This window comes from Anopheles coluzzii, chromosome 2, assembly GCF_943734685.1.
Source record: "Anopheles coluzzii chromosome 2, AcolN3, whole genome shotgun sequence".
Classification (NCBI taxonomy): domain Eukaryota; kingdom Metazoa; phylum Arthropoda; class Insecta; order Diptera; family Culicidae; genus Anopheles; species Anopheles coluzzii.
Window position 1 is genome coordinate 20,157,265 of NC_064670.1, and position 8,012 is coordinate 20,165,276.

At 37.1% G+C, this 8,012-nt stretch overlaps 1 protein-coding gene across 3 annotated transcripts in view; it reads left to right on the forward strand.

The window, feature by feature from the left end:
- LOC120949532 (troponin T, skeletal muscle) overlaps nt 1–8,012 on the forward strand; it is a 111,191-nt gene that overhangs the window by 50,151 nt on the left and 53,028 nt on the right. The window lies entirely within an intron of this gene.

Below are 8,012 nucleotides of genomic sequence, written 5' to 3' on the forward strand. Positions count from 1 at the left end.
AAAACTTTATAGAAAAATATCATAAAACATTTTCACCATGTAAATAACGCTTATAACTCTTTAAAATAAAATCAATCAGTATTTTAATAGATTTTTATAAAATAAATCCAATGCTGTCGTCCCTCCCAAATTTGAATTAAGTTAAATTCAAATTTCAAGAAAGTGAGTAAAGCTGTCTTAAAATTGATAACAAATCATCCAGTATAGATGTAACGAGTGAAATCTAACACCAACGGCAAAAAAATCAAAATTCAAAATTTAACCATCCTTGACTCGTAGATATAAAACTTCTTTAAATGCTTGACTGTTGTATCTAATGATTCTCATTCTCTCATGAGCGTCGAACGGATTTGGTCGTTCGAAGCCGGTACTCGCCCCGAATATCTTTTAGAGAATTTTAATAATGAATAATTTTGTTTCTCTTTCTAATATATTTTTTATGTTAAAGTTAAAAAAAACAATTACTGCCAAAACATTCCCATTTGTCAAAGACAAGGGATTAAAACAGTGCAAACTGAATCTTATCATTCTAAGAACGCTTACAATGGACTAAAATAAATCAAAATGAAAGCATATGAAGGGGAAACGAATGTCTAAGTAAGATCTAAGTAAGATATAAGACGAAAAGCGTAAGACCTAGAAAGCAACGAACTAAAAACAGTATCAACAACGAATAGAAAGAGAAAGGGAAAAGAGGGAAATAGATTAATATTATAGGATTTAAAAAATAATTAGTAAAAAGAAGAAAAATTAACAGAAAACACTAATAAACTGCTGTGTCTAGCTTTAAGACTATAATATTACGCATAAAAAAAACACCCGATCAATTCAAAAGCTCGCGAAGCTTTTTTATACAATTACCTACCTTCGCTGACTTGCTGTACCAGTTTGTGTCATCTTTACATATTTTTAAAGTGATCACAATCTGCATACATTGCATACAAATAGGCGCGATAATTTCGTCTCTATGATCAGTTATTTCACCACAAAATAAAACACCAAAACAACCACAGTTAGCTAATGTATAATATAGTATAATGAATACGTACTTTATTTAATCTTCTGTTTTTTTTTTTGGTTTTCTTTACGTGGTTTTTATGTTTTTTTGTTGTTGTTTGCTTCATTTTTCATTTTATTATTTGAGGAAAAAGAACCACAAATTTCACAAATAAAAACAGTGAAATATATGTATGTTTATCACGAATATTGCGTTATGTTGTGTCTTTTTTTTACTTGTTTTTCTTTTCATTCCTTTTCATTCTTAGTTTTAAAACCATTCTATCCTTTCCCGCCTGCTTCGTTTGCTTCCTGTGTTGTAAATTTCATTATTTCGTTTTCTTCTTTTCCTTCTCCCATATGCTCGTAGCGTATTTTTTCCTTTTTTTTTGTCTTTCTTTTCGTTCATTTAAAATTTCTTCCCATCCTTTGCTTCCATGTTGCACAAGTGCTGTTTGCTTAAGTTTGCATTCCGTTGTCTAGTTGGAGCTTCTGTCTGTTTGGTTTTTTTTATTGATGTTGTTGTCTATTTTAGGTTTTGTTTTTGTTTTTTTTTGTTCTGGTTTGCTTCTTAAGAGTTTTAGTTTATTTAAGGTTTCAAATACTTTTGCTTTGCTATAACTGGATCAAAAAATATTACTTTAAGCAGTAAAAATGTATATTTGTGATGTATATATAATTCTTTTCTTTGTATGCGTTCTTTCTCACGCCTTTCGCCTTTGAGTGTTTCAGAATTGGAAGTGTCACATTTCACTCCGTTCTATTGTGAGCTCTTTCGGCTAAATGTTGCATCTATCCATTTTGTTTTTTTGGGATGGTCTTTCTGCGTTGTTTTTTTTTGTGTATAAGATTGTGCATCATTTGCCTTTTTCAACGATATACACAGTTAATGCTGCCATTTTAGCGCACCTTGTTGTTAAGCTGTTCCTCTTTGTGGGGCAAACATTACTTTCTGTTTCCTTCTGTTTAATCTGACCATGCTTGTTTTATCTTTTTTTATCTTCCCCCTTCAAAACGGTTTAAATCGCTATTCACTAATGTTTAAATGTTTGTTTACGCAAGCTCATCTATCCACTTCGTTCCACTAATGTTCATGAATAGCTATGGTGCATAACACGAGAAACAACACTGTTGACGAACCACACTACCAGTAACAGATTACAAAAATACACCCTGATAGTTTGGTTTTTTTCGCATCAGAACGTTTTGTTTTTGTTTTTTTTTTTCTTTGTTTTTCACACATCTTCATAAAGTGAAAGTCGCTGTGTGCGTGTATGCGTGATGTATATATATATATACTTTTGTTTTTGTATTTTTCTAACTTTCTTGCTGACGTTCCTCCGAAAGTCAAATAATTGCCACTGCTAGTCGCCACTGTCGCAATTTGGTCGCCATTTGGAACGCAATGCAGCTAATAATAAACTCACCAATGACTACCAATTGCATCATTTGCATGGCCATTCCTGCCACCGATGGTGGTGTACTTAACTCTAGAAAAATGTTCAATTTTGGTGGGAAACAGGATAAGAATCTGGAGCAAAGCTTAAAGACGTAGGTGATACGCGCCGTGCCCTAGGCTGGTGTTGGTATTTGTTCATTAATTTATTTTTATCTGCTTTTGCTTTTCCTTTACGCCTGTACCTTCAACCCTCTCATGGGTGGTTATCTTGACACATTATCAACGTGGATTAAGGAACGATCAAGGATAAAGGTAGACTGTAATAAACGGCTGATTGAGGAGTTACGTGGGTAGAGAAAGGGGGGGGGGAGGTTCCGAATATTATCTCAAAAGTTTTAATGTCACACTAACACTACTAACACATCACACTCCTAACACAAAACACACACACACACACACTCATGCACACGCACACATTCACACAAACTTACACACATTAGCATTTTTTTGACCATGCAACACCCACATCGATACACCGTGACATTGTGCTGCCGGAGGTGTATGAGGAAAAGGGGAGAAAGCTGATGCGGATGTAACGGTTGCTGCACGGGTTCTGGGACTACATAAAAAAATATATGTATATATACTCCCCATCACAAATGGTGCCGTGCAAGCGCCGACTCCCCCCACTAAGAAGCGGTAGCAAATTTGATTCGAATGGTTTTTGCTGATCGTGTTTTCCACTGTTTAATTGGATGCAGTCTACTACTTCTACGGTATAATATATAGTTATGTTTTAATTGTTTTCTGTTGTTTCCTTTTTTTGTTGTTGTTGTATACTCTGGTCTCGAAACTATTAGTTTTGTTAAGAATTCGCTTAAGAAGTTTGTGGTAAAATTATTACTCTCTTGTCTTGCCCGCGTTTGCTGTCGCTCATCGCGTATGTTTGGAGGTATTTGCAAAAAACGTGTTTTTTCTCATTTTCTTTTCTTTTCCGTTCTTTTGTTTAGTTAATTCATTTTGGTTTTTAACTGTGTTTTAGTTTTCTCCCGTCCACCCATTTCAAGCGCCCCCATTTTACTATCCGATATATAAAGTGGAGTGGTTTTATTTTGTGTTGCGCTTCCCCTTTCATCAGTAAATTCAATAATGCAGCCCAAAAAGTGGACAATACGTTAAGCCGAAAGTTTGCGAAACATGGTGCAAAAACGTTGCAACGAATAACAATCTCTGCGCTGCGCTTTGGCGGTGCCCATCTGCTTGCCGTTTGCCGCTGCCGACTTGCGTCAATTATTATCTGTGACGTACGAGGAGTGGATCGCCAAAAGGGAGCGATTAAAATACGGTTTAAAAAGAAAAAAAAATGCTTCCTACACGGTTGCTACAATGTATGCTACACACACACACATTAAGGATGGCGTGAGATGCTTTTTGATGTTTGAAGGGTTGAAATAAAAGCGCCAAAATATAATTTATAAGCAGCACACTTCTTAAAAGATTGCCTTATAAGAACCAATCAAACCACTTTTCGCGAGTTATAATAAAATGGTTTAAATTGTAAATATATTTTAGAAACGAACCGCACGTACGTTCAGTGGCAGGACCTTGCTTGACCTGCACCTTGAACGTATGTGCTCGTGAATGGTTGTTTTTCTTTATGGGAAAACACAGTGCTTTTGTATCGTAGCTATTGCTTTCAAATTGTGCAGTACCATTCCATTGAATACTGGTGGTAACCTTCGCGGTCCGGCTAAGCTCTGAGTTTTGCGGGGTTTCGACCTGCTCCGAAAATGCAGCCAAACCCACAACCCCAATGACCCCAATTGTATGGTTACATGGTAGAAAACATCCCAACACTAACACTAAACACATGCACATACGCAGTCGATTGTAGCAAAACGAACGCAACGGGAAACGCAAGCAGTTAAATTATTCTTATTTTGTTATTTTTTCACAACCGTGTACTATAATCGAACAGGGTGGCACTGAAGTAACCGTGTACCGCCGCAACAGTGCCGTAAGAGTGTGCGCGCCGAAGAGCACAGGAAGAGTAGGCCCTGCCTTTACTAATTGCCTGCTGAGTGACGTGTGTGTGTGTGTGTAAGATAAAACATCTGTAAAAAGATCTTTGCGTATGCTGCTGCTCACTCTAACACATTTTACCACCGTGGACTGCCATGTGAGCTGCAAGATCTTACGGTATCAGTGTATCTTTCGCTTTGCGTGTTAATGCCCCGTTTGAATACGCTACTAAAAATCCAGAAACCATGACACTAAATCATTGCGACTACACATTGCTACAAATGTCGCATCGTGCGGGTACTACTATCGCTTACGCGCAGCTTTCCTTAACCACTTCGAAGCATGCTGTGGCAAGCGAAACATCTGCGACGTGCGCAACACCGTTTGTTTCGCCTTGCCGCCAGTACAGTACATTAGTAAACAGGATACGAATGAATCTACACGAACTGTAGCTATACCTTCGGCCGACAGTGAAGATATGATCGAACAGAGTAGCTTCACCGTACACAGTTCATCAAACATGACACTCGCGCAAGTGGTGCAAGCTGAAGTCGCCAGGAAATGGAACGACCGACTCGACTTGCGCATTGCTTTCACGCATTTAGTTTATCATTCCTCTTCTTTTTTACATACACCCACACTACATATGTATACGAATATAAATATTTTGAAATACTTTTTCTTTTCCTTCTTTGTAACGTAAATTTATTGCTTTCAATTTAAGTTTAGCTACTGATAGTAGGATCTCATTTGTAACATTACTGTGTCTTCCTTTGGTTTTGGTTGTTTATTTTACCTTTGCCTATGCTTTTTGATCGGGTGAGACACATACGCACACACTCAGAAATGCCAGGACAGATCATTGTTAGTGTTAGCAGGTCATAATTCCATTTAAGGAATACTGATAGGAAGTGGAACAGAGAGTTAAGTGAACATGATTTTTGGTTTTGCTTTATAGTTGATTTAAAACACAGGCTGAATATATGGCCCTTTTTGATGCCCGAAAACGATAAGTAATTGAGGTCCTTGGTAGATAAATATCATATCACATCAAATTAAACTATCTTAACGACCTTTATTGTCATCCCCCCACCCACAGCATCACCCAAACGATCGAGCAATAATGGGCTGGGGTTGAAAAATGATAAAATATATTAAAAAAGCTTAATTTAGTTGAAAATGATTTACACTCACTAAGGAATGCAATTACCTATCGTGTGATGTATGCAGCTTTCATGTATAAATCAATAGAATCATAAAACTTTAAATTCATTTCCACGCTTTCGTACCTTTGCATGTGCACGTAAAGTACTGGGCGTCTCCATTGCAAGCAAAACAAGTACAGCAGTTCCTTTACGTACACACTCTGGCATAGTCGGTCATGGCCACCGGTTAAACGTTAGCGTAGTTCAATTCAATAAAAACAAAACTAACCATCGCTACCATTTCCCATCTGTCTAGAGTGTTGTACGTTTTACTGCTCTTCGCCGCTTTCTGGACGTTCCGGTACCAGGCGCCTCCATTGTCGCAAACGACAATGTAAACATAACACGCGTTGTACTACGTTATCGAACGTCAAACTCTTTGATTGTTTTGCTATAATAACGCATATTGTAGCTTGTTCTTTATGTGGGTTGCGTTTTGGTTTGTCAGAGTAAGGGTTAATTTGGTTTCCCTGCCTGTACGGTCTGCATAGGTTTGTGCTGCACCTTTGTTTCGATAGCACTCCTCATATCCCATGTTTAGGAGCCTAAAGTTTGAATTATGTGGAACGTAAGTATTTTTTTTACCACAAAATATTTTTTTATTTCTTTTGACTAATACTCCCTCGCAGATTTTGCCATTTGGAGTTCGTTAATAAAATAAAAATATTTAACTTATGTTTTGTTTTTTTTTTCATTTACGTTCTTACCAGCACATGCTTGTATATGTATATATATATATATATATTTCATATATATAGAGAGATTTTGTGTATAATAAATATGTGTATATAAAAAAGACAAGGCATACTATATATACATATATATTATATATTGTTCTTAAGTTGTGGGTGTGCGTAAAATATAGCTTTTGAAAGGAAATAATATTTCAATTTATCGTATGTAACGATCAAAGTAACACAAGCAAAAGATGCACTTTAAAAACATAAAATATGGATGTTTTTTTTAGTTCATCGTACTTTGTTCATCGAATATTTAAAACACCTTTTCGTTGCCACTAACACACCCTGTGACTAGAAGGACGAAGCGGCTGGCTTGCGACGATACACACAGCTAGTTCCTATCAAGACTTACTCGGACAGCCGATTCAATTGGGAGTCCTCCCTCATCATTTCGACGCTATATGGTATGATGCAGCTCTGGTTACCCCATGAGCAACTAACTGCTTCCCTCTACCTGTGCCATACTCGCCATAGAATGCTCGTTTGCACACCTCGTGCGTGTTACTGAGCAGCGGCTACCAACCACCATCTTGAACAACGTGTACAACTCGAACAATGGACACATTTTTCTTTAACAAGCATAACCAGCAGCAAGCGTTTACGGTGAAGATAGAGTGTGCGTATAGCTAAAGGTCAGAGTTGGTATGGTGCATCTTCACTTCACAGTCAGCTGTTGCTTGCGAGCGTATGGCTGGAGGGGTCCAAAGTATTGAAAAGGACCAAAGCTTGGTAATATACACTACCCAACCGCTTCATTACAGCACTTGTGCCGAGTGCGTCAAACCTACGTGGCGCATCACTCCACTTCTACTAAACGCTAGCACCTTCACGGTTGGAAGAATATTGCGTGAGACTCGTTACGAAGAATCTTCGCCGCGTACGCCCAAATACGATTTTGCTTCTTCCATAATTGGGATTCGTATTATTCTTCTTACAGGGGGGCTTCTTCTTTGCAATGGTTTCATACGGAAAAGAAACTACAAGAGGTATAACACTTCAAAGATTTATGTTTTGGTTTGTTTTAGATTAAACTATGTTAAAAATTCAGTATCCATACGACTTCTAGCATTTTTTGTTTCATTTATACGTATAAGTATATCTAAATGCATATATGCATGTATATATTATTATATACTCATACATATAATGGTGTATATAATAAGGTATATTCTTATTCTTTCCTTCCCATCCCTCTATCCCCTCTCACAGGGATGCTCTTCAGCACGTTATTACCTTTTGAGTACGAGCTAAATACGTAAAAATACTTTATATATATATAGAGTCACAAGAAGGGTTTTGCAGACCAACTATAGCTCGTAGTGAAATTGTAGGAATCTTGTGCTTTGGAGGTTCATTTTTATCAAACAAACACAAATTAAAAAAAAAAAAAGATGTTCCATTTATGTCTTTTTACACTGTTTCTGACCAGTGATTCATTCAACTAGCAGCGTATTCTTTCGGCTGCAGCTGTTTGGTTGCATTGCTTATCCACGCAATGCTGTTGTGCGGTGGTGCGTGCTTAGCAAACACTCGTTTTGGCTGGGTTTTGTTTTGCTTTGTTCTTTTTTTCTTCTTTTTTTCTTGGACTTGTAATCTTTATTTGATTTCATTTCATTCCTTCCCATGGTACTGGTTTGTGGTATATTTTCA